Below are 27,507 nucleotides of genomic sequence, written 5' to 3'. Positions count from 1 at the left end.
GAAGTTTCTTGTTGTTAATGATTATTCAGCTTTTAACCTACTTTGATTTTGTAGATGGTCTTGTGTTGTATGTGGCTGTATTTTAATCACCCTTGTTCATTGTAGCATGAAGCAGGCTTGAATATTTAAAGCACATCTTCTGCACCATGAAGGAAAGCATTGGCAGTCACGAAGATGTTCAGCGTTATGGTGCTTTGTGTAAGGGACAAACTCAGAAAACAGTAATTAAAATCTATGGTCACAATCAAATACTTTAGTTAAAATGCACATCAAGCCCTTCAATCTCCTCCATATCACCTATTCATTGTCTTTGTTCTTAGCTGTACTAATGTCAATCCCTTTGCCAATATTTCAGTTACTTATTTCCTGATTGAGAATAAAACTTACCTCCAAAAAAAAGCACCATGTGTACATGATATATAGTTTAAAATGCACAGCATTCTCAGAAGAATACATGCAATGTAGTTTGCAAAGCAAAATTATTTTCTATAACATTTGCATTAATAGAAAGTTTGAGACATAAGTAGCTCACAAGAACTTGTATAGTGCCTTTCAACAGCTTAAAATATTCCAGGATGCTTCTCTGTAATATTCTCAAACAATATAACACTGAACCATGTAAGAAGATATATTGAGATGACCAAGATCTCAAAGATGAAGATTTTAATTAATGTTTTAAAGGAGAAAAGTGATCGAGATAGAGGTGTGTAAGAAAGATATTCCAGACCTTTGGGTTTAAACAACTGAAGTCACAGCCACTAAGTGAAGTGATTAACATTGGAATGTACAGAGGGGCAAATCAATGTTTATTCCTCCAAGTTATAATTTTTAGTCTGGAATTTCCAATACAACCTGTCCATAATGTTCCCTCATGGAACTAAGAATTTTTTTATTTATCTGAATATTTTCTGCTCAATGTTTTTGTGTATTTTTGTGACTGTCTGAATCATTTAATTGTGACCATTGCTGCTTCCGTGTGCTAGTCTAGACTGTGAACAGGGTAGGTTTAGTGTTTTGAATAAACCTGAATATTTCAGCATTTTTACCTGATCTTTGCTCCATTATGTGTTCTGATTACAGGCCCAACTACTACGTCCCCTATCTCCACATCCAATCACTTGTATTACTTAATATTGGACCCTAAAACGCTCTCATCTTTTAAAATTGGTGTATGCTGACTGAATATATTATTCTTTTTTGTCTGTGAGAATATATTTAGAATCTTAAATGCTGATAAACTTGTCCAGATCTTGCCCTTCAGTCCAGGATTGACAATTTAGGAATCTGTCCTTGATTATTGGATAGCATGAACAGCCATATGTTACTGTTTGTCCATCTCCCAAGTAAGCCAGCAGTGCTAATTGAATTCTTACACATGATAAGTCAAACTTGACTAAAGGTGAAATCCTGATTGTAATTCCCAGCATTAAGGTGCTCCAAACTATACTTGTGCTACATTCTGTCTTAAAGTGAATGTGGAGAGCAAATTTTATTTTTCTTTACTGATGGTACAAATAGTTAAGAGTCCATTATTTAATTCAGATGCAGAAATCCCATCTAGCTGCAAATAGTCACTTCCAGTGTTGAGAAATGTAACTTTAAGTAAAGGCTGGAGGACAATTAAGAATTTATCCTTGAAAAGGAAGAAGCTAATCATTCTTGGATTCAAACAATTCTAAGATTTTGATCTGGCAACAGTAAAAGAATAGTGATACAGTTTCAGTCAAGTTGGCATATGTTTTGGAAGGAAAATTGCAGGAATGGTGTGCCCATGCATCTGATGTCTTTATTCTCCAGTCGATAATTGTCACTTGTTTCAAAACTGCTAGCAAGTGCAAGAACACAGGAAATAGGAGCAGGAGTAGGCCATTTAGTCCCTCAATTCAATAAGATCATGGCTGATCTTTTCATGGACTCATCTCCATTTATCTGTCCACTCATCATAACCCTTAATTCCTTTACTGTTCAAATATCTACATATCTTTGCCTTAAAAACATTCAATAAGGTAGCCTTAACTGCTTCATTGGGTAAGGAATGATACAGATTCCTTTGTTAAAATTCCCCCTTAATTCAGATCTAAATCTGTTTCCCCTTATTTTGAGGCTATGCCCTCTAGTTCTAGTTTCACCTGCCAGTGGAAACAACTTCCAGCTTCTACCTTGTCTATTCCTTTCGTAATTGTACGTTTCTATAAGATACCACCCCCACCCCAATCTTCTAAATTCAAATGAGTATAGTCCCAGTCTACTCAATCTCTCCTCAGAAGCCAACCCTCTCAATTCTGGAATCAAGCTAGTGAACCTCCTTTGTGCCCTTCCAGTGTCAATAAATCTTTAATGCGTCTTCTATATGGTAACATGTGCTGCATTGTAAGATGTCAAAGATGGAGGGTGGCATACATATTAAATGGTCTGTCCTGGATGATGATGAGTTTTTAAAGTGTGTTGGAGCTACAAAGGTGCAGAGAAGTGGAGGGTATTTCATCAGGCTTCTAACTTAGGTATTATTGATGTGGGTCAGGCATTTAGATGTCCTGAGTTACACATTGCAGATGCTCACACTGACCTGACTTTATAGCCACATATGACTGGTAATTCCCCTTTAATATATTAATGGTGAGTCAGCAAGAATGTCAAGTGTAAATGATTAAAATTCCATCCTGTTTGCTTATTGTCTGGCACTTATGTGTCATGAATGTTGTTTGTCACTTAATATTGCCTTCATCTTGGATGATGTCAAGGATTGCTTCAGTATCTGAGGAGTCACTAATGGCACTGAATGTTGTTTAGTCATTGGTGAACATCCCACTACTGCTATTTGAATGTTGCGAAAATTATTGATGAAACAACGAAAGATAGTTGGGCCTAGGACATTATCATGAGCAGCTTTGAGAGTAATGTCATAGAGTCATAGACATGTATAGCATGGAAACACACCCTTCGGTCCAACCTGTCCATGCCGATCAGATATCCCAACCCAATCTAGTCCCACCTGCGAGCACCTGGCCCATATCCCTCCAAACTCTTCCTATTCATATACCCACCCAAATGCCTCTTAAATGTTGCAATTGTACCAGCTTCCACCACATCTCTGGCAGCTCATTCCATACTCGTACCACCCTCTGCGTGAAAAAGTTGCCCCTTAGGTCTCTTTTATATCTTTCCCCTCTCACCCTAAACCTATGCCCTCTAGTTCTGGACTCCCTGACCCCAAGGAAAAGACTTTGTCTATTTATCCTATCCATGCCCCTCATAATTTTGTAAACATCTATAAGATCATCCCTCAGAGTCCGACGCTCCAGGGAAAACAGCCCCAACCTGTTCAGCCTCTCCCTATAGCTCAAATCTTCCAACGCTGGCAACATCCTTGTAAATCTTTTCTGAACCCTTTCAAGTTTCACAACATCTTTCTGAAAGGAAGGAGACCAGAATTGCAACAATATTCCGACAGTGGCCTGACCAATGTCCTGTACAGCCGCAACATGACCTCCCAACTCCTGTACTCAATACTCTGACCAATAAAGGAAAGCATACCAAACGCTGCCTTCACTATCCTATCTACCTGTGACTTCACTTTCAAAGAGCTATGAACCTGCACTCCAAGGTCTCTTTGTTCAGCAACACTCCCTAGGACCTTACCATTAAGTGTACAGGTCCTGCTAAGATTTGCTTTCCCAAAATGCAGCACCTCGCATTTATCTAAATTAAACTCCATCTGCCACTTCTCAGCCCATTGGCCCACCTGGTCCAGATCTTGTTGTAATCTGAAGTAACCCTCTTCGATGTCCACTACACCTCCAATTTTGGTGTCATCTGCAAACTTACTAAATGTACCTCTTATGCTCACATCCAAATCATTTATGTAAATGACAAAAAGTAGAGGACCCAGCACCGATCCTTGTGGCACTCCACTGATCACAGACCTCCAGTCTGAAAAACAGTCCTCCACCACCACCCTCTGTCTTCTACCTTTGAACCAGTTCTGTATCCAAATGGCTAGTTCTCCCTGTATTCCATGAGATCTAACCTTGCTAATCAGTCTCCCATGGGGAACGTTGTCGAACGCCTTACTGAAGTCCATACAGATCACATCTACTGTTCTGCCCTCATCAATCTTCTTTGTTACTTCTTCAAAAATCTCAATCAGGTTTGTGAGACGTGTTTTCCCACGCACAAAGCCATGTTGACTATCCCTAATCAGTCCTTGCCTTTCCAAATACATGTACATCCTGTCCCTCAGGATTCCCTCCAACAACTTGCCCACCACTGAGGTCAGGGTCACCGGTATATCATTCCCTGGCTTGTCTTTACCACCCTTCTTAAACAGTGGCATCACGTTTGCCAACCTCCAGTCTTCCGGCACCTCACCTGTGACTATCGATGATACAAATATCTCAGCAATCACTTCTCTAGCTTCCCACAGAGTTCTCAGGTACACCTGATCAGGTTCTGGGGATCTATCCACCTTTAACCGTTTCAAGACATTCAGTACTTCCTCCTCTGTAATCTGGACATTTTGCAAGATGTCACCACCTATTTCCCTACAGTCTATATCTTCCATATCCTTTTCCACAGTAAATACTGATGCAAAATATTCATTTAGTATCTCCCCCATTTTCTGTGGCTCCACACAAAGGCCGCCTTGCTGATCTTTGAGAGACCCTATTCTCTGCCTAGTTACCCTTTTGTTCTTAATATATTTGTAGAAACCCTTTGGATTCTCCTTGATTCTATTTGCCAAAGCTATCTCATGTCCCCTTTTTGCCCTCCTGATTTCCCTCTTAAGTATACTCCTACAGCCTTTATACTCTTCTAAGGATTCCCTCGATCTATCCTGTCTATACCTGACATATGCTTTCTTCTTTTTCTTAACCAAACCTTCAATTTCTTAGTCATCCAGCATTCCCTATACCTACCAGCCTTCCCTTTCACCTTGACAGGAATATACTTTCTCTGGATTCTTGTTATCTCATTTCTGAAGGCTTCCCATTTTCCAGCCGTCCCTTTACCTGCGAACATCTGCCACCAATCACCTTTCGAAAGTTCTTGCCTAATACCATCAAAATTGGCCTTTCTCCAATTTAGAACTTCAATGTTTAGATTTGGTTTATCCTTTTCCATCACTATTTTAAAACAAATAGAATTATGGCTGCTGGCCCCAAAGTGCTTCCCCACTGACGCCTCAGTCACCTGCCCTGCCTTATTTCCCAAGAGCAGGTCAAGTTTTGCACCTTCTCTAGTAGGTACATCCACATACTGAATCAGAAAATTGTCCTGTATGTACTTAAGAAATTCCTCTGCATCTAAACCTTTAACACTATGGCAGTCCCAGTCGATGTTTGGAAAGTTAAAATCCCCTACCATAACTACCCTATTATTTTTACAGATAGCTGAGATCTCCTTACAAGTTTGCTTCTCAATTTCCCTCTGACTATTAGGGGGTCTATAATACAATCCCAATAAGGTGAGCATCCCTTTCTGATTTCTCAATTCCACCCAAACAACTTCCCTGGATGTATTTCTGGGAATATCCTCCCTCAGCACAGCTGTAATGCTATCCCTTATAAAAAAAAAGCCACTCCCCCTCCTCTGTTGCCTCCCTTTCTATCCTTCCTGTAACATTTGTATCCTGGAACATTAAGCTGCTCGTCCTGCCCATCCCTGAGCCATGTTTCTGTAACTGCTATGATATCCCAGTCCGATGTTCCTAACCATGTCCTGAGTTCATCTACCTTCCCTGTTAGGCCCCTTGCATAGAAATAAATGCAGTTTAATTTATTAGTCCTACCATGTCCCTGCCTGCGCTGACAGTTTGACTCACGTCTGTTCTCAAGTATACAGTCTCAGATTGATCACTTTCCTCACTATCTCCCTGGGCCCACCCCCACCGTACTAGTTTAAATCCTCCCAAGCAGTTCTAGTAAATTTCCCTGCCAGTATATTAGTCCCCTTCCAATTTAGGTGCAATCCATCCTCCTTGTATAGGTCACGTCTACCCCAAAAGAGATTCCAATGATCCAAAAATCTGAATCCTTCTCCCATACACCAGCTCCTCAGCCATGCATTCATCTGCTGGGAATAATCCAGATGTTACTACCCTTGAGGACCTTTTTAAATTTCTGCCTAACTCTCTCTAATCTTCCTTCAGAATCTCAACCTTTTCCCTTTCCTATATCGTTGGTTCCAATGTGGGCAATGACCTCTTGCTGGCCCCTCTACCCCGTGAGAACATTCTGCACCCTCTCTGAGACATCCTTGATTCTGGCACCAGGGAAACAATACACCATTCTGCTTTCTCTCTGCTGGCTACAGAAACGTCTGTCTGTACTTTGGACTACAGAATCCCCTAACACAATTGATCTCTTGGAAGCCGACGTACCCCTCGTTGCATTAGAGCCAGTCTCAATACCAGAAACTTGGCTGTTCGTGCTACATTCCCCTGAGAATCCATTACCCCCTACATTTTCCAAAACAGCATACCTGTTTGAAATGGGTATATCCACAAAAGACACTTGCCCTTCCTGGAGTTAATCCATGTGACTATCTGAGACTCCACCACCTCCCCCCCCCCCCCCCCCCCCCCCCCCCCCCCCTTCCTGTAACTGCCATCCATCAAATACTGCTGCTATTTTAAATTCCTCATTGCTTCTATCTGTCTCTCCAATCGATCCACTCGACCTGATAAGATTCACATCTAACAGCATTTATGGCAGATATAATCCGCAGTAACCCTTAAACTCTCTTTAAACTACCACATCTGACAAGAAGTACATATCACTGCAAAGGCCATTTTTGCTCCTTCACAATCTACAGCCCCAGAAAATAACACCGTCTTATTCCTCTACTAAACACTGCACCAGGTTAGATTAATAGCAATGGCTTATATTTTAAGTTTAATCAAGAGACTTATCTCCAAAAACACATAATCAAGAAAGAACCCATTATACTCACTAATACAGCCTTTCTCTTGGACAGACCTAAAACAACAATTAACTTACCTGATTCTGTGTTGTGAACTTCGCCCAAACTGCTTCATCCAAGATTAGTTGTGAAATTCACTTCATTAATTTTCTCAGATGCACTCCGATGTTCAGCAACACATGAATTCAAAAACAGCAAAGGCAGTAACTGTGCAGGTTCGTTCTCCCTCCTGCACTGTCCTCGCCATGTGCTTCCTCTGTTTGTTCTTCTCCCTTTTAAAACTGCTGTTGTTTTGACTTCTTTTACCAAAGTTCCAAAAAAATGCAACAGCATATAAAACAGTACTTGCTGTTCCTGGAATTCGAGGAAATCCCCTCCAGCACCTAAAATACTTCAAAAAAAAAGGAAGCAGCTCTTACAGGCAGAAATTTTTCCTGTCCTCCATCTTGGATTACCTCCTGCCACTGATTTGTTTAACTTCCAACTCCAACATCTCCCTTAGTTTTGATTCGAATCATAGAATCATACAGTGCATGAAGAGGACCTTTGGCCCATCAAAAATACACTACTACCTAAGCTTGTTCCACTTTCCTGCACTAGGCCCTTAGCCTTGAATGTTTCAACACTTAAGTGCTCATCCAAGCATTTTTCAAATGTTGTGAGGTTTCCTGTTTCAACTGTATTTCCAGGCAGTGCATTTCAGATCCCCTCCACTTCTAGGTCAAAAAGTGTCTAATCAAGTTTCATTTAAACGTCCTCGCTTTTACCTTCAAATTATGATCTCTTACTATTGCAAATGTGTTGCTGGTCAAAGCACAGCAGGCCAGGCAGCATCTCAGGAATAGAGAATTCGACGTTTCGAGCATAAGCCCTTCATCCTGATCAGGATGAAGGGCTTATGCTCGAAACGTCGAATTCTCTATTCCTGAGATGCTGCCTGGCCTGCTGTGCTTTGACCAGCAACACATTTGCAACTGTGATCTCCAGCATCTGCAGACCTCATTTTTTTAAATCTCTTACTATTGACCCTTTCTATTCACTCTGTCCATGACCTCATAATCTTCTAGGCCTCAGGTCCCACCTCAATCTTCTCTGTTCCAAAGAAAACAGCCTGAACTTGTTCAGGCTTTCTTCAGAGCTGAAATGCTCCATCCCATGCAACTTCCTGGTGAATCTCCTATGCAATTCCTTCCAGTGCAGTTGCATCCTTCCTACAGTGTGGTGACCATAGCTGCACACAATACTCCAGCCATGGCCCAACAAAAGTTCTGGACATCACCAATGACCTCGCTGCTCTATAATCTGTGTCACGACTCAAAGGAAAATGTCTGGTATGCTGCTTTAACTGTCATATTAACCTGCTGAATGTGTAGACAAGCACCCAAGATCACACCTTTTCTGAATCTCCGAGTGTCCAACCATTAATTGAATAGTCCCTTGTCTTGATACTTCTAAAGTGCATCACCTCATATATTTATCAGGGTTAAAGGAACGTCATGTCGGAGATGTACAGATCCACATGATCAATTTATTTATATCCTGTAGCTTTGCATCATCTTTCTCACTGTCAAACACCCAGCTAATCTTTGTCTCATTTGCAAATTTATTATTGTCCACTCCTTTCCCTACTCCCCCAAATACATACACATATGTGTTATCATCTACATAATTTATGAATATCAGAATCAGGGACCCAAGCACCAATGTCTGTGGTATGCCACCACATATCAGGATCCAGTCACGCAAACAGCCAATCTTGGATCCAACTCTCAAAGCTATGCTAGATCCCATGTGCTTTTACATTCTTTATCAGTTTCCTATATGGGTCTTTGTCAAATGCTTTGCTGAAATCCATATAAACGATATCAACTACCCTGCAGCAGCAAAGAGGCCTAGAAAAAGTTGTCAACGGAAAATAAGGGGAACTCTACTGATTTTGAAGTTGTCTCTGGCCACAAGGGAGGAGCTAGAAGACAGCTAATGTGGTTCCACAAGAAGGGTGATAGAGATAGATGAGGGAACTGTCAACCAGTGAGTTTTTAGAAGAGTGAGTGTAACATCAGTGGTAGTGAAACTATGACTGAAAACAGAGGGAAAATTATTCTCCCATTTAGGAAGGCATCATCCACACATTTGGTTACCTTCTGGAAAATTTCCACTAGATTTGTTTGGCATGACCTCTGTCTGACAAAGATTATCCCTGATCAAATTTTGCCTTCCTAAATGGGAGAATAATTTTCCCTCTGTTTTCAGTCATAGTTTCACTACCACTGATGTTACACTCACTCTTCTCAAAACTCACTGGTTGACAGTTCCCTCATCTATCTCTATCACCCTTCTTGTGGAACCACATTAGCTGTCCTCTAGCTCCTCCTTTGTGGCCAGAGACAACTTAAAAATCAGTAGAGTTCCCCTTATTTTCCGTTGACAACTTTTTCTAGGCCTCTTTGCTGCTGCACTACTATTTTGATATCAAGAGCAGTTACTCTTGCCTCACATCTGAAATTCTGATTGGGGCCTAAGCTGGCAGCCCAACCTTGATGTTGGCAGGAATTACCTTTTAAATCCAAGTCCAATTCTGTATCCTACAACATCTACAAACACACTTATCCATAAAAGGCTGCAAGCACTGTTTGATATGTTTCCCCCTTATACCAGTGAAGTAGGGGCCAATTAGTGTTTGTTGAATACCACCCAATTGAGCTATCAGACTCTGAAATAAACCTGGGAACTTTTGTGGTCAGTAAACCTTGTTAATTAGTCATCACACAAATCTCTTGTCTTTTCTATAGATATGTTCAATTTAAAATGTGCTGGAACACTACAGTGTACTTCATATGTGTGTAATATTAGCTTTGTTTTTGCTGCAATAAAATGTCCCACTTGGGTAATCATTTTCAAAGAAAAAGCCATTTCCCACAGAATCAAATCCTATAATAATAGTGTGCTTATTTTGAAGACTTGTTTTTAATTATAGCCTTTTAAGGATAATGGATAATCTAAAATGAATAAAAAACTTTCCAGTTCAGCATACATGAACAATACGACTTATAAATGTTTACTATAAAGCTGCAATTTAGATTAATAGATTAGAATGATTGGATCAGTGTATTTAGAGTCATAGAGATGTACAGCATGGAAACAGACCCTTCAGTCCAACTTGTCCATACCGACCAGATATCCCAACCTAATGTAGTCCCACTTGCCAGCACCCAGCCCATATCCCTCCAAACCCTTCCTATTCATTTACCCATCCAAATGCCTTTTAAATGTTACAATTGTACCAACCTCCTCCACTTCCTCTGGCAGCTCATTCCTCTGCATGAAAAGTTGCCCCTTGGGTCTCTGATATCTTTCCCCTCTCACCCTAAACCTATGGCTTCTAGTTCTAGACTCCCCCACCTCAGGGAAAAAACTTTGTCTATTTATTCGATCCATGCCCCTCATGATTTTATTAACCTCCATAAGGTCACCCCTCAGCCTCTGACACTCCAGGGAAAACAGCCCTAGCCTATTCAACTTCTTCCTATTGCTCAAATCCTTCAACCCTGGCAATACCCTTGTAAATATTTTCTGAACCCTTTCACGTTTCACAACATCTTTCTGATAGGAAGGAGACCAGAATTGCACATAATATTCTGTCAGTGGCCTAACCAATGTCCTGTACAGCCACAACATGACCTCCCAACTCCTGTACTCGATACTTTGACCAATACCAAATGCTGCCTTCACTATCCTATCTACCTGTGATTCCACTTTCCAGGAGCTATGAACCTGCACTCCAAAGTCTATTTGTTCAGCAACATTCCCTATGACCTTATACACTTAATGGTAAGTCCTGCTAAGATTTGCTTTCCCAAAATGTAGCACCTCACATTTTTCTAAACTAAACTCTATCTGCCACTTCTCAGCCCATTGGCCTATCTGGTCAAGATCCCATTGTAATCTGAGGTAACTTTCTTTGCTGTCCACTACACCTCCAATTTTGGTGCCATCTGCAAACTTACTAACTGTACCTCTTATGCTCACATCCAAATAATTTATACAAATGATGAAAAGCAGTGGACTGAGCACCAGTCCTTGTGGCACTCCACTGGTCACAGACCTCCATTCTGAAAAACAACCCTCCACACCACCCTCTGCCTTCTACCTTTGAGCCAGTTCTGTATCCAAATGCATAGTTCTCCCTGTATTCCACAAGATCTAACCTTGCTAATCAGTCTCCCATTGGGAACCTTGTCGAACACCTTACTGAAGTCAGGTGTTCACGTCCATAAATCACGTCCACCGCTCTTCTCTCATCAATCCTCTTGGTCACTTCTTCAAAAAACTTAATTAATTTTGCGAGACATGATGTCCCATGCTCAAAGACGTGTTGACTATCCTGCATCAGTCCTTGCCTTTCCAAATACATGTACATCCTGTCCCTTAGGCTTCCCTCCAACAACTTGCCCACCTCTGACGTCAGGCTCACCCATCTATATTTCTCTGGCTTGTCCTTACCACCTTTCTTAAATAGTGGCACCACATTCGCCAACTTCCAGTCTTCTGGCACATCACTTGTGACTATCGATGATACAAATATCCCAGCAATCACTTCCCTAGCTTTCCACAGAGTTCTAGAGTACATCTGATCAGGTGCTGGGGATTTATCCACCATTATGCATTTGAAGACATCCAGCACTTCCTCCTCTGTAATATGGATAATTTTTTTAAGATTTCCCTACATTCTATTTAATTCTATAGAATTCCTTCCTATTCTTGTTAACTCCCTTATCACAATTGAATAAGTGTTTTTTTTGATGGTCTGATTGAGAAGAGGAATAAACCTGTTTCTTCTTTACCATTTGAGAACCTGGTAATGAAGCAAAGATTGAATACATAATAATTATTAGGTGTTAAAAGTTATATGAACTTGAAATTGTTTCAAATTGTGCAGCATGGTTAACTGAGCTCTGCCAGACAATTGGTTATATTGTGGGAAATTGGATACACTGTGTTAGAAGTTACAGATTTGCCCCCATTATTATGCAGTGGGTAAATTTAGTCTACCAACTCCTGCTGGAAATTGAGGGCAAAATTATGTCTGATTGGAGCATGTCATCCCTATGTGATCAGTGTGACACTGTACAGGAAAATGGACAAGGTGATAAACAGTAGATAAAATAGGTGAAGCCATTCCCTTGCAAAAAGGGCCCTTTTGTGAAAATAGATGTTGTTTGGTCTTTGGGAAACTTAAAACAATGGACCCGAATCTCAAAATTAAAGCTTGGCCACTTGGATGAAAACAGAAAACATTTTTTCACAAAGGATTCTTAATGTCTGGAATCTCTTGGCCTGTTGAGTCAATTGAAACTTTCAAGACTGAAATCAAAAGGTTTTTGTTCAGCAAGAGTCTCAAGTGATGCAGTGCAAAGGTGTGTACATGGGGCATGATCTGTTTGAATGGCACTGAGGGTTCAAAGTGCTATAACAACAAAACAGACATCTGTAAAGCTGCATCCACTTCCTGCCAGGGAAGGGTTTTCTTTATAGAATCTTTGATGTTCCTGTTAAAGTGTTTACATCTAACTTAGATACCTCGTAAACATAAAGTAAAAAGGTTGATAACAAGTTCATGGAATTCAGCCTTTTGAAATGTGTAACAATGAAACAGAGAACTAATAGGTTACAGAGCCAGGCAAGAATCAATACACACTTTGGAGATACAATTATAAGTAAGTGAATGTGTTAAGCACTTGTGACGTAACAAATTGACTGTTCTAATTCCTACATAGAATATGGCAGGATTTCAAGTGATATTCATTGTATTGTGAAAAAAAATATAATGGATATCAGGGTGCAATTACAAAGAAATAATCTATTACAGAACAAGAGAACAGAATAAGCACTGTATAACAAGAACATGCAGAGATTGGGTTACTGATTCATTCATTATGCTTGCATAATATTTTCATTTCAAAATGTGGTTTCATATTAGGTTTATTTCTGTGTTTCTTCCCTGCCTTTCTCTGGGGACTCTTCTGCAATCCAACAAGACTCTTATACATGCTGCCTTATCTTGATTCTAAGCTGAGATTCTAATAATGTATATTTTCCATCATCCAACCTGTGAATAACCCATAATATTGTCTGTCTTTACTGCCTCATCTTAGGTACAGCTGAAAGTTTGTCCATGCTTTTGTTACTTTTAGGCTTGACTGCTTTTCTGATGAGCAATTCTCCATAAATGTGAGCTCTTCCAGAACGCTGCCTTTATCCTATATCTTGCTTATCATTGTTCTATTTGCTGACCTACATTGGATACAATTCACCATAACCATAATTTAAAATTTCCATCTCATGTTCAAGCCCTCCTGTGGCCTTGCCCTTCCATATCTCTTTAATTTCCACCTGCATTAAACTTCCAAAAGTTCTATTTTTTCCTGCTCTAGCCTCTTTTGCACTCCCTATTTACTTCCACCCACTTAAAAACCCAAGCTGTGAAATTTCTTCCTTTAATTTCTGCAACTCGTTAAAGATTTTCTTTCAAACCTACCTCTGAAATTTGTGATTGCCTGTTCAAATATCACCTTCTATGCCTCTGCCTAATGTTTGTCTAATAACTTCTGTTAAAGGTCTTGGGATATCAGTTCGTGAAAGACAAATTGCTGAATCAAATTTGAAGAAAGGTTTAAAAAAAACATACAATTTGATAAGCCAGAGGATTGGGGAAATTTTCCAAAACAACAATGATCAAAACTGTAATAGAAGGAGGAAATAAACTTTGAGGGTAAACTAGCAAGTAACACAAAGGATAGTGAGATCTCTTTTAAATATATAAAAAGGAAGAGAGAGGCCAAAATGAACATAGGCCCTTTAGAACCAGAGGCTAGGGAATGATGGGGAACTAGGAAGTGGGTAAGGAATTGAATAAATGTTTTGCATCATTCATCAAAATAGAAGAAAACTGATAGCTCTCCAAATATCTTAAATATATAAGAGGCAACAACAGAAGGAAATGAATACAATAACTATCGCAAAGAAAAGAATTAAGAGGGAAACTAATAGGGTTAAATTCTGAGGACTTAATATGTTGTATCGTCGCATATCAAAGGAACTGGCTACAGAAATAGTGGGTGCACTGGTAGTGATCTTCCAAAAATTATGGATTCTAGGAAGTGGTATTGGGAAAACTGCAATGAAACACTTTTATTCAGAAGGGGATCAAAACAAAACAGATAACTATAGGCCAGATGGATTAACATCTGTCATTGGGAAAATGTTAAAATCTATTGTAAAAGATGTAATTGAAGAGCATCTAGAAATATATAATCTAATCGAACAGTCAGCATGACTACATGAAGGGGAAATCATGTTTGAAAAATGTATTAGAATTCTTTGATGAGGTAACAAGCAGAATAGATTTACGTGAAACAGTGAGTATAATATAGTCGGTTCTGATATAATATGATCGATCCATTCTTGTGTTATAAGGCTTTTAGACAACACCTTCTAATTCCATGACCACTTTCACCTAGAATGATAAGGGCAGCATATACCTGGCAACATCACCACATGCAAGTCCCCCTCCAACCCAGTCACCATCGTGACTTAGAAATATATCACCATTACTTTACTGCTGCTGGGTCAAAATGCTGGCATTCCCTCCCTAAGGACATTGTGGGTCAACCTACAGCATGTGTACTGCAGCAGTTCAAGGCGGCAGCTCACTGCCACTTAAGGGCATCTAGGAACGGGCAATAAATACTGGCCAGCCAATGATGCCCATGTTCCAAGAATTAATTTTTAAAAATTGAATCCTGAATTACAGTTGTGATTCTTGAGGCTAGACTATGTGACTGTTGATGGTAATTTCTTTGCTTTCACAATCCTGGAATTAGGCATTCCCATCTTAAATCTTTACTTTCTAATTTTCCCAAACCTTATACAACAAACTACTTCTTGGTTACCTCAGAAATCTTCCAAATTCTTATTCCAATCTCATTGTTTCTTATCATACCATTCCCTTTGCCTCTGTAGGAAGCCATGTGTTTGCTAAAGAGGTATGTTCTATGTAAATGTACACCTGTAAACACCAGTTACTGCCTAATCTGATTTAAGCTGCTAATTTAACTGTACCCTGAAGGATACTGAGTCAACTGTACCTTGCTCATCTCATATTCAGAATTAAGCAATGGAATGATGTTAAAACAACACTTCATTTGAGGCACACAAGTTATTTCAAGAAATATCTCAAATACAGGCCAACTCTGTCATCAATTTGACTAATTATGAATTAGAACATAGAGCATAGAACAATACAGCGCAGAACAGTCCCTTCGGCCCTTGACGTTGCGCCAACCTGTGAACCATTCTCAGCTCGTTCCCCCTACACTATCCCAATATCATCCATGTGCTTATCTAAGGATTGTTTAAATCTCCCTAATGTGGCTGAGTTGACTACCTTAGCAGGTAGGGCATTCCATGCCCTTACCACACTCTGCGTAAAGAACTTGCCTCTAACATCCGTCTTATCTACCACCCCTCAATTTGTAGTTATCCCCTCTCGTACAATCTGACATCATCATCCCAGGAAAAAGTCTTTCACTGTCTACCCTATCTAATTCTCTGATCATCTTGTATGTCTCTATCAAATCCCTCCTTAGCCACCTTCTTTCCAATGAGAACAGAGCCAAGTCTCTCAGCCTTTCCTCATAAGACCCTCCCTCCAAACCAGGCAACATCCTGGTAAATCTCTGCACCTTTTCCATTGCTTCCACATCCTTTCTGTAATGGGGTGACCAGAACTGTTCACAATATTCCAAGTGCTGCACCAGCGTTTTGTATAGTTGCAGCATGATATTGCGGTTCCGGAACTCAATCCCTCTACCAATGAAATCTAACACACCGTACGCCTTCTTAACAGCACTATCCACCTGGGTGGCAACTTTTAGGGATCTATATACATGGACTCCAAGATCCCTCTGCACATCCACACTATCAAGAATCTTTCCATTGACCCAGTACTCTGCCTTCCAGTTATTCCTCCCAAAGTGCATCGTCTCACATTTAGCAGCATTGAACTCCATTTGACACCTCTTAGCCCATTTCTGCACTTTATCCAAGTCCCCCTGCAACCTGTAACATTCTTCCAAACTGTCCACTACTCCACCGACTTTAGTGTCATCTGCAAATTTACTAATTCATCCACTTATGCCTGGTTCTAAGTCATTTATAAAAATGACACACAGCAGTGGTCCCAAAACAGATCCTTCTGGCACACCACTAGTAACTGGACTCCAGACAGAATATTTTCCATCAACCACCACTCGCTGCCTTCTTCCAGAAAGCCAGTTTCTAATCCAACCTGCTAAATCACCCTCAATTCCATGCCTCTGCATTTTCTCCATCAGCCTACCATGCGGAACCTTAGCAAAGGCTTTACTAAAATCCAAGTATACCACGTCAACTGCCCTACCGTCATCTACGTGCTTGGTCACCTTCTCAAAAAACTCAGAGGTTTGTGAGACATGACCTGCCCTTGACGAAACCATGTTGACTCTCTGACATCAAATTGTTACTTGCTAGATGATTATAAATCTTATCTCTTATAATCCTTTCCAAAACCTTTCCTATAACAGAAGTAAGGCTCGCTGGTCTATAATTATACCTGGGTCATCTCTGCTGTCCTTCTTGAACAAGGGCACAACATTTGCAATCCTCCAGTCCTCGGGTACTAAACCTGTAGATGATGATGACTCAAATATCAAAGCCAAAGGCTCTGCTATCTCCTCCCTAGCTTCCCAGAGAACCCTCTGATAAATCCCATCCGGCCCAGGGGACTTGTCTACTGTCACTCCTTCTAGAATTGATAACACCTGTGCATAACTAACCTTGATCTTTTCTAGTCTAATATCTCGTACCTCATTCTTCTCCTCTACAATATTCTCCTTTTCCTGCATGAACACCAATGAGATATATTCATTTAGCACTCTCCGATCTCTATAGGGTCCACACTCAACTTCCCATTTCTGTATTTGACTGGCCCTATTCCTACCCAAATCATGCTTTTATTCCTCACATACCTATAGAAAGTTTTAGGGTTCTCCTTTATTCAATTTGTTAAAGACTGCTTGTGTCCTCTCTTTGCTCTTAACTCTTTAAATCCTTCCTAGCTGATCTGTAACTCCCCATCACCTCATCTGTACCATCTTGCCTCATCAACACATAAGCCTCTTTCTTCTTCTTAACAAGAGATGTAATTTCTGTAGTAAACCACGGTTCTCTTACCTTGTCACTTCCTCCCTGCCTGACAGGGACACACCTATCAAGGACCTGCAATCTCTGTTCCTTAAACCAGCTCCACATTTCGATTGTCTGCATCACCTGCATTTTGCTACCCCATTCTATGCATCCTAATTCTTGCCTAATCACATTATAATTGCCCTTGCCCCATTAATAACTCTTGACCTGTGGAATGTACCTATCCTTTTCCATTGCTAAACTAAATGTAACTGAATTATGGTCACTCTCTCCAAAGTGCTCACCTACAACAAAATCAAACACCTGACCTGGTTCATTACCAAGCACCAGATTCAGTGTGGCCTCCCCTCTTGTCAGCCCTTTGACATACTGTGTCAGGAAACCCTCCTGTACGCATTGGACAAAAACTGATCCATCCGACGTACTACAGCTATAACATTTACTACCGGTGCCACGAGATGGCGAGGAACTGGGAGCGGGCGCAGCTTAACACGTGGCTGCGCAGCTGGTGTAGGAGGGAGGGCTTCAGATATGGAGAAAATTGGGATGCCTTCTGGGAAAGGTGGGACCTGTAGATGGAGGACGGGTTGCACCTGAACTGGAAGGGAACCAATGTCCTGGGTGGAAGGTTTGCTCGAGTGGTTCAGGAGAGTTTAAACTAGTATGGCAGGGGGGTGGGAACCTGAGCTATATACCGGTGGTGAGAGTTGATGGAGATGAGGCAATAGCAAGAGATAGCGCAGCCAGTGGGAAGGAATTTCCTGGGAAAGAACCAAGGGATCGGTTAAAGTGTGTTTGCTTTAATGCAAGGAGTATCAGGAATAAAAGTGATGAGCTTAGAGCATGGATCAGTACCTGGTGCTATGATGTTGTGGCCATAAAAGAAACATGGGTTTCTCAGGGGCAGGAATGGTTGCTGGATATTCCAGGGTTTAGAACATTTAAAAAGAATAGGGAGGGAGAAAAAAAAGAGAAGGGGTGTAGCACTGCTAATCAGAGAGGGTATCACAGCTACAGAAGTTACCATTGTCGAGGAGGGTTTGCCTACTGAGTCAGTGTGGGTGGAAATTCGGAACGGTAAGGGAGCAGTCACCTCATTAGGGGTTTACTACAAGCCCCCCAATAGCAGCAGGTTGATTGAAGAAAGCATAGGTCGGCAGATTTTGGAAAAGTGTGAATGTAGTAGGGTTGTTGTAATGGGTGACTTTAACTTTCCCAATATTGATTGGAACCTCCTTCGAGCAGATGGTTTGGAAGGAGCTGTTTTTGTAAGGTGTGTTCAGGAGGGTTTCCTAACTCAGTACGTTGACAGGCCGACGAGGGGAGAGGCCATTTTGGATTTGGTGCTCGGCAATGAGGAGGTGTCAGATCTTGTGGTGGGAAAGCATTTTGGTGATAGTGACCACAACTGCCTCACATTCTATGTAGCTATGGAGAAGGAGAGAAGCAGGCACAATGGGAGGATATTTAATTCAGGAAAAGGAAACTATGATGCTATCAGACGTGAGTTGGGAAGCATGGACTGGGAGCAATTGTTCCATGGAAAGGGCACTATAGACATGTGGAGACTGTTTAAGGAACAGTTGTTGCGGGTGATGCATAAATGTGTTCCTCTGAGACAGGCAAGAAGAGGTAAGATAAATGAATCTTAGATGACGAGAGCAGAGGAGCTTCTCGTCTAAAGAAAGAAGGCAGCTTACGTTAGGTGAAGGAAGCAAGGGTCTTACTCAGCTCTCTAGGATTACAGGCAGATGAGGAGGGAGCTCAAAAATGGTCTGAGGAGAGCCAGGAGGGGGCACGATAAAGGCATAGCAAGAAGGATTAGGGAGAATCCCAAGGCATTTTACACGTATGTGAGGAACAAGAGAATGATCAAAGAAAAAGAGTAGGGCCGATCAGGGATGGCATAGGGAAGCTGAAAATGTGTTGCTGGAAAAGCGCAGCAGGTCAGGCAGCATCCAAGGAGCAGGAGAATCTATGTTTCGGGCATGAGCCCTTCAGGATTACTGAAGAAGGGCTCATGCCTGAAATGTCAATTCTCCTGCTCCTTGGATGCAGCCTGACCTGCTGCGCTTTTCCAGCAACACATTTTCAGCTCTGATCTCCAGTATCTGCAGTCCTCACTTTCTCCGATAGCATAGGAAACTTGTTTATAGAGTCTGAGGTGGTAGGGGAAGCCCTGAATGAGTTTTTTTGCTTCTGTCCTTAGTAAAGAGAAAGGACCATGTAGTGAATGAAACCATTGAGGAGCAGGTAAGTATGTTAGAACGGATAGAGGTTGAGGAAGCTGATGTGCTGAAAATTTTGACAAACATTAAGATTGACAAGTCGCCAGGGCCAGACCAGATTTGTCCTTTGCTGCTTTGGGAAGCGAGAAATGTGATTACTTCGCCACTTGCAATGATCTTTGCATCCTCACTCTCCACCGGAGTCATACCTGAGGATTGGAGGAAGGCAAATGTAATTCCTCTCTTCAAGAAAGGAAATAGGGACACCCCTGCCAATTACAGACCAGTCAGTCTCACATTAGTCATCTGCAAGGTGTTAGAAAGGATTCTGAGAGATAGGATTTATGACTACCTGGAAGAGCATGGCTTGAATAAATGCAGTCAGCACGGCTTTGAGGGGCAGGTCATGCCTCACAAATCTTTGACTTCTTTGAGGATGTTACTAGACAAGTTGATGAGGGTCGAGTGGTGGATGTGGTGTATATGGACTTCAGCAAGGCATTTGATAAGGTTCCCCATGGTAGACTCGTTCAGATGGTCAGGAGGAATGGGATACAGGAAAATTTAGCTTTCTGGATACAGAATTGGCTGGTCGACAGAAGATAGTGAGTGGTAGTGGAAATAAAGTATTCTGCCTGGAAGTCTGTGGTGAGTGGTGTTCCACAGGGCTCTATTCTTGGCCTCTACTCTTTGTAATTTTTATTAATGACTAGGATGAGGAGATTGAAGGATGGGTTAGCAAGTTTGCAGATGACACAAAGGTTGGAGGTGTTGTTGACAGTATAGAGGACTGTTGTAGGCTGCAGCGTGACATTGACAGAATGCTGAGAGGTGGCAGATGGAGTTCAACCTGGATAAATGCGATGTGATGCATTTTGGAAGGTCAAACTTGAAAATCGAGTACAGGATTAAAGACAGGATTCTTGGCAGTGTGGAGGAACAGCGGGATCTTGGTGTGCAGGTACATAGATCCCTTAAAATTGCCACCCAATTGGACAGGGTTGTTAAGAAAGCATATGGTGTATTGGCTTTCATTAACAGGGGATTGAGTTTTAGACCCGTAAGATCTTGTTGCAACTCTATAAAACTTTGGTTAGACTGCACTTGGAATACTGTGTCCAGTTCTGGTCGCCCTATTATAGGAAAGATGTGGATGCTTTGGAGAGGGTTCAGAGGAGGTTTACCAGGATGTTGCCTGGAATGAAGGGCTTATCTTAAGAAGAGAGGTCGACTGAGCTCGCACTTTTTTCATTGGAAAAAAGAAGGAAGAGAGGGGACCTAATTGAAGTGTACAAGATAATGAGAGGCATAGAGGCACAGGGCAGAAATTGTTAACATGAGGGGTCATAGTTTTAAGCTGTTTGGCAGAAAGTATAGAGGGGATGTCAGAGGCGAGTTCTTTATGCAGAGAGATATGAGAGCATTGAATGTGTTGCCAGCAGCAGTTGTGGAAGCTAGGTCATTGGGGATATTTAAGAGACTGCTGGACATGCATATGCTCACTGAAATTTGAGGGTTCATACATTAGGTTTACCTTACATGAGGATCAATGGTCAGCACAACATCATGGGCTGAAGAGCCTATTCTGTGCTGTATTGTTCTATGTTCTATTTCCAATCAATGTTGGGGAAGTTAAAGTCCCCCATAATGACCACCCTGTTCCTTTCACTCCTACCCAGAATAATCTTGCTAATCCTCTCTTCCACCTCCCTGGAACTCTGCGGAGGTCTATAAAAAAACTCCCAAGAAGTATGACCTCTCCTCTCCTGTTTCTAACCTCAGCCCACACTACCTCAGTAGACGAGTCCTCATCAAAAGTTCTCTCCGCCACCGTTATACTACCTTTGACTAGCAAGGCCACGTATTCCCCCCTCTTTTACCGCCTTGCCTGTTTTTAGTGAAAGATCTAAACCCTGGAACCTGCAACATCCATTCCTCACCTTGCTCTATCCGTGTCTCTGAGATGGCCACAACATTGAAGTCCCAGGTACCTATCCATGCTGCAAGCTCACTTACCTTATTTCGGATACTTCTGGTGTTGCAGTAGATACACTTCAAACCAGTTTGCTGTCTGCCAGCACATTCCTGTGACCCTGAAATCCTGTCCCTGTCCTTCCTACTCTCATCCTCCTGTGCACCGCAGCTACACCTCCGGTTCCCATCCCCCTGCTGAGCTAGTTTAAACCCACCCGAATAGCACCAGCAAATTTCCCATCCAGGATATTAGTACCCCTCTGATTCAAGTGAAGACCATCCTGTTTGTAGAGGTCCCACCTTCCCCAGAATGAGCCCCCATTATCCAAGTATGTGAAACCCTCCCTCCTGCACCATCGTTGCAGCCACGTGTTCAGCTGATATCTCTCCCTATTCCTTGCCTCGCTATCATGTGGCATGGGTAACAATCCAGAGAAAACAACTCTGTTTGTTCTGGTTCTCAGCTTCCACCGTAGCTCCCCGAAATCCTGTCTTACATTCCTATTCCTCTTTTTACCTATGTCGTTGGTACCTACATGGACAACGACTTGAGGCTGGTCACCCTCTCCCTTCAGGACCCCAAAGATACGATCTGAGACATCACGGACCCTGGCACTTGGGAGGCAACACACTAACCGCAAGTCTCGTTCATTCCCTACAAACCTTCTATCTCAGACTCTAACTATTGAGTCCCTAATGACTAACACTCTTCTCCTTTCCCTCCTTCCCTTCTGTGCAACAGGGACAGGCTCTGTGCCAGAGACCTGGGCCCCACTGTTTGCCCCTAGTAAGTCATTCCCCTCAACAGTATCCAAAACTGTATACATGTTTTTCAGGGGAACGACCACAGGGGATCCCTCCACTGACTGTGTTTTTTCCTCTTTTGAACAGTCACCCAGCTTTATTCTTGCCTAGGAGTAACTACTTCCCTGTAACTCCTATCTATCACAGCCTCTACCTCCCAAATGATCCGAAGTTCATCCACCTCCAGCTCCAGTTCCCTAATACGGTCTTGGAGGAGCGACAGTTGGGTGCATTTCCTACAGATGTATTTGGATGGGACATTATTGGTGTCTCTGACCTCAAACATCATACAGGAGGAGCATTGCTCTCCCTGCACTGCCATCCCTGCTCGTCCCAGTCACAAAAGTAAAAAAGAGACGCTTACCCTGATATGTCCCTGGTCTTTAAGGTTAGAGGAGGTGGTTGGGTGGGAGGCCCTACAAAGGTAGGGTCTCAGGTTGAGAAGATACTAACTTATACAGCAGGACGGAAATAAAAATAATAAGTCCCTTCCTTCCCAGAAACCTCTGCTCTCTGACTTCAAATCTAAAAGCACAAATCAGTTACTCACTGCTCCCGGCAAGCTCCCGCCCTTTGAGTTGCAGCTGCCACTGCTGCTGAAAGACAGAAATGGAGGACTCCCGCGCTCGCGGTACGTTTTAAAGACTCAAATCAGCGACTCATCACTCCCGGCAGGCCCCTGGTGCAAGCTCCCACCCTTTAAGTTGCTACTGCCGCTGAAAAACAGAAATTTTCCTTCAGTTTAATGCATTTTTTTTAATAAAACATTTTGAAAGCTATTGAGATTTTACAAATTTTATCATGGTGATTTTATTTTAAATCAAATTGTCAAATCATCTATTCAAACTCGTTCTTTTGCAGAACCTCCACACTGTGCTGCTGCTCACCTCCTACTGAGATTTGAGCTGAAAATGTGTTGCTGGTTGAAGCACAGCAGGTCAGGCAGCATCCAAGGAACAGGGAATTCGACGTTTCGGGCAAAAGCTCTTCATCAGGAATGAGGAAAATGTGTTCAGCAGGCTAAGATAAAAGGTAGGGAGGAGGGACTGGGGGGAGCGGCGATGGAAATGTGATAGGTGGAAGGAAGTCAAGGTGGGGGTGATAGGCTGGAGTGGGGTGGGGGCGGAGAGGTCAGGAAGAAAATTGCAGGTTAGGAGGGCGGTGCTGAGTTCGAAGAAATCGACTGAGACAGGGTGGGGGGAGGGGAAATGAGGAAACTAGAGAAATCTGAGTCAGATTTCTCTAGTTTCCTCATTTCCCCTCCCCCCACCCTGTCTCAGTCGATTTCTCTAGTTTCCTCATTTCCCCTCCCCCCACCCTGTCTCAGTCGATTTCTTCGAACTCAGCACCGCCCTCCTAACCTGCAATTTTCTTCCTGACCTCTCCGCCCCCACCCCACTCCAGCCTATCACCCCCACCTTGACCTCCTTCCACCTATCACATCTCCATCGCCGCTCCCCCCAGTCCCTCCTCCCTACCTTTTATCTTAGCCTGCTGAACACATTTTCCTCATTCCTGATGAAGAGCTTTTGCCCGAAACGTCAAATTCCCTGTTCCTTGGATGCTGCCTGACCTGCTGTGCTTTAACCAGCAACACATTTTCAGCTCTGATCTCCAGCATCTGCAGACCTCACTTTTTACTCCTACTGACATTTCCCTACTTACTACAATAAGTAGCTATTGAAAGGAAAACTTGATGTCATGTTCTTTCTACTCAGTAATTTATCTCCCCTTCTCTCCCATTCTTCTTAATCTCTATTATTCTGCATTATAGATACTTCTTCAAATGTGTTATGACACATTTCTTGAGCAGGGGTCAAGAAACTTGGGTCCAGGTCTCTTGGCTCTGATGTAGGGATATTTCCACTGTGCCACAACAGTAGCTATTCTGCATTATGATATTTTCCTAATCAACCTGCTCAGCGATGTTATTATCCACGTCTGGAGCAGATGTAACTTGAACCCAGGCCTCCTGGCTTAGAAGTAGGGACACTATCACTGTCTTACCAGGGCCTTGTTCTGTATTACAGGCATTTTTTATTAAACTCTCTAGGGACATTATGATGCATCTGTGGAGCAGGTGGAACTTGAACCCAGGTCTTCTGGCATAGAGACGCGACCATTGTCCTGCGAGGGTCTTATTCTGTATTTTTTAATATATCTGGAACTTTTATGTCTCACAACCAAACAACTTTTCTATAACCAAATCACAGTGACTTTTTCTCTTTTTTAACATAATTGGCGTCATGTTTTCAGGATTCTTAAAGAGAAGGGGGAGCAGCCCCATGTCATGGTCCACGTAGGCACTAACGACATAGGTAGGAAAAGGAATGGGGATTTAAGGCAGAAATTCAGGGAGCTAGGGTGGAAGCTGTTGTTATCTCTGGTTTGTTACCTGTGCCATGTGCTAGCAAGGAGAGGAATAGGGGAGAGAGAGGAGTAGAACACGTAGCTCCTGGGGCAGGAGGGAGGGTTTTGGATACATAGATAATTGGAGTCATTCTAGGGTAGGTGGGACCTCTACAAACAGGATGGTCTTCACCTGAACCAGATGGGGACCAATATTCTGGGGGGGAAGCATTTGGTCATGCTTTTTGAGAGGGTTTAAACTAATTCAGCAGGGGGATGGGAACCTAAATTGTAGTTCCAGTGTCCAGGAGGTTGAGAATAATGAGGTCAGAAATACTGTTTCAAGGTCGCAAGAGTGCACTGGCAAGCAGGAAGGTGGTTTGAAGTGTGGCTACTTAAACGCCAGGAGCATCCAGAATAAGGTGGGTGAGCTTGCAGCATGGGTTGGTACCTGGGACTTTGTTGTGGCCATTTCGGAGACATGGATAGAACAGGGACAGGAATGGTTGTTGCAGTTTGCGGGACTTAAATATTTCAGTAAGAACAGAGAAAATGGGAAATTTGTATTATGGTGGCAGAAAGAATGTTTGAGGACTTGTCTACTGAGGTGTCATGGGCTGAGGTTTGAAACAGGAAAGGAGAGGTCACCCTGTTGGGAGTTTTCTATAGGCTTCCAAATAGTTCCAGAGATGTAGAGGAAAGGATAGCAAAGATGATTCCAGATAAGAGCGAGGTTAACCGGATAGTTGTTATGGGGGAATTTAACTTTCCAAATATTGACTGGAAATACTATAGTTTGAGTAGTTTAGATGCGTCAGTTTTTGTCCAATATGTGCAGGAGGGTTTCCTGACACAGTATGTAGACAGAACAACAAAAGGTGAGGTCACATTGGATTTGGTACTGGGTAATGAACCTAGCCAGGTGTTAGATTTGGAAGTAGGTGAGCACTTGGTGACCACAATTCTGTTATGTTTACTTTAACGACAGAAAAGGATTGGTATATACCGTAGGGCAAGAGTTATAGGTGGAGGAAAGACAATTATGATGCAATTAGGCAAGATTTAGGATGCATAGGATGGTGAACAAAGTCAAAAATCACACAACACCAGGTTATAGTCCAACAGGTTTAATTGGAAGCACACTAGATGGACCTGATGAAGGAGCGGTGCTCCGAAAGCTAGTGTGCTTCCAATTAAACCTGTTGGACTATAAACTAGTGTTGTGCGATTTTTAACTTTGTACACCCAAGTCCAATACCAGCATCTCCAAATTAGGATGGTGAAGGAAGCTTGTTCAAGGAACAGCTACTATGTGTCCTTGATGATGTACCAGTCAGGCAGGGAGGATGTGGTCGAGAGAGGATGCCATGGTTTACTAAAGAATTTCTTGTCAAGAGGAAGAAGGCAGCTTATGTTAAGATGAGGCTCAATTAGGACACTTGAGAGTTACAGATTGGCCAGGAAAGACTTAAAGAGAGAGCTAAGAAGAGCCAGGAGGGGACATGAGAAGTCATTGGCAGATAGGATCAAGAAAAACCCTAGAGCTTTCTATAGTTATATAAGGAATAAAAGAATGACTACAGTAATATTAGGATCAATCAAGGATAGTTGTGGGAAGTTGTGTGTGGTGTGAGGAGATAGGGGAAGCATTCAATGAATATTTTTTGTCAGTATGCACACTGGAAAAAGACAATGTTGTGGAGGAAAATATTGAGATAGAGGCTATTATACAAGATGGGATTGAGGTTCACAAAGAGGAAGTTTTAGCAATTCTGAAAAGTGTGAAAATAGATGTGTCCCTTGGGCTAGATGGAATTTATCCTAGGATTCTCTGGGAAGCCAGGAAGGAGATTGCAGACCCTTTGGTTTTGTGTCTTTATGTTGTCATTGTCTACAGGAATAGTGCCAGAAGACTGGAGAATAGCAAATGTTGTTCCCTTGTTCAAGAAAGGGAGTAGATACAGCCCTGGAAATTATAGACCTGTGAGCATTACTTCGGTTGTGGGTAAAGTGTTGGAAAAGGTTATAAGAGATAGGATTTAGAAGCATCTAGAAAAGTTGCCTAGGGATAGTCAACACTGTTTTGTGAAGGGTAGGTTGTGCCTGACAAACCTTATTGAGTTCTTTGAGAACATGCCCAAACAGGTGGATGAGGAAAAAGCAGTTGATGTGGTATATATGGATTTCAGTAAGGCGTTTGATAAGGTTCCCCACAGTAGGCTATTGCACAAAATATGGATGCATGGGATTGAGGGTGATTTAGTAGTTTAGATTAGAAATTAGCTGGCCGAAAGAAGACAGAGGGTAGTGATTGATGGAAAATGGTCATCCTGGAGTTCAGTTACTAGTGGTGTACCACACGAATCTGTTTTGAAGCCACTGCTGTTTGTCATTTTTATAAATGACCTGAATGAGGGCATAGAAGGCTGCGTTAGTGAATTTGCGGATGACACTAAGGTCAGTGGAGTTGTGGATAGTGCCGAAAGATGTTGCAGGTTACAGAGCGACCTAGACAAGCTGCAGTGATGGGCTGAGAGGTGGCAAATGGAGTTTAATGCAGAAAAGTGTGAGATGATTTGGAAGGAGCAACAGGAATAGAGTGTATTGGACTAAATGTAAAATTCTTGGTAGTGTGGATGAGCAGAGAGATCTCAGTGTCCATGTACATAGATCCCCGAAAGTTGCTACTCAGGTTGATAGGGTTGTTAACAAGGCATACAGAGTGTCAGTTTTTATTGGTAGAGGGATTGAGTTTCGGAGCCACGACGTCATGCAGCAGCTGCACAAAACCCTGGTGCAGCTGCACTTGGAGTATTGCGTACAGTTCTGGTCACCACATTATAGGAAGGGTTTGGAAGTGTTGGAAAGTGTGCAGAGGAGATTTAGCAGGATATTGCCTGGTATGGAGACAAGGTCTTATGAGGAAAGGCTGAGGCACTTGAGGATGTTTTTTTAGAGGGAAGAAGGTTAAGAGGTGATTTAATTG

General features: G+C 42.2%; 1 long non-coding RNA gene across 2 annotated transcripts in view; it reads right to left on the bottom strand.

The window, feature by feature from the left end:
• The window catches only part of LOC132830391 (uncharacterized), a 154,759-nt gene extending 131,925 nt beyond the window's left edge, over positions 1-22,834 (bottom strand). For both annotated transcript variants that reach the window (XR_009646368.1, XR_009646367.1), the window contains exon 1: positions 22,723-22,834. This is a non-coding gene — a long non-coding RNA (uncharacterized LOC132830391). The remainder of the gene's footprint in view (positions 1-22,722) is intronic.
• Positions 22,835-27,507: the final 4,673 nt, after the last annotated feature.

Source organism: Hemiscyllium ocellatum, chromosome 31, assembly GCF_020745735.1.
Source record: "Hemiscyllium ocellatum isolate sHemOce1 chromosome 31, sHemOce1.pat.X.cur, whole genome shotgun sequence".
Classification (NCBI taxonomy): Eukaryota; Metazoa; Chordata; class Chondrichthyes; order Orectolobiformes; family Hemiscylliidae; genus Hemiscyllium; species Hemiscyllium ocellatum.
Note: the sequence above shows the minus strand (reverse complement) of the source record. Positions and strands in the feature narration are given on the sequence as shown.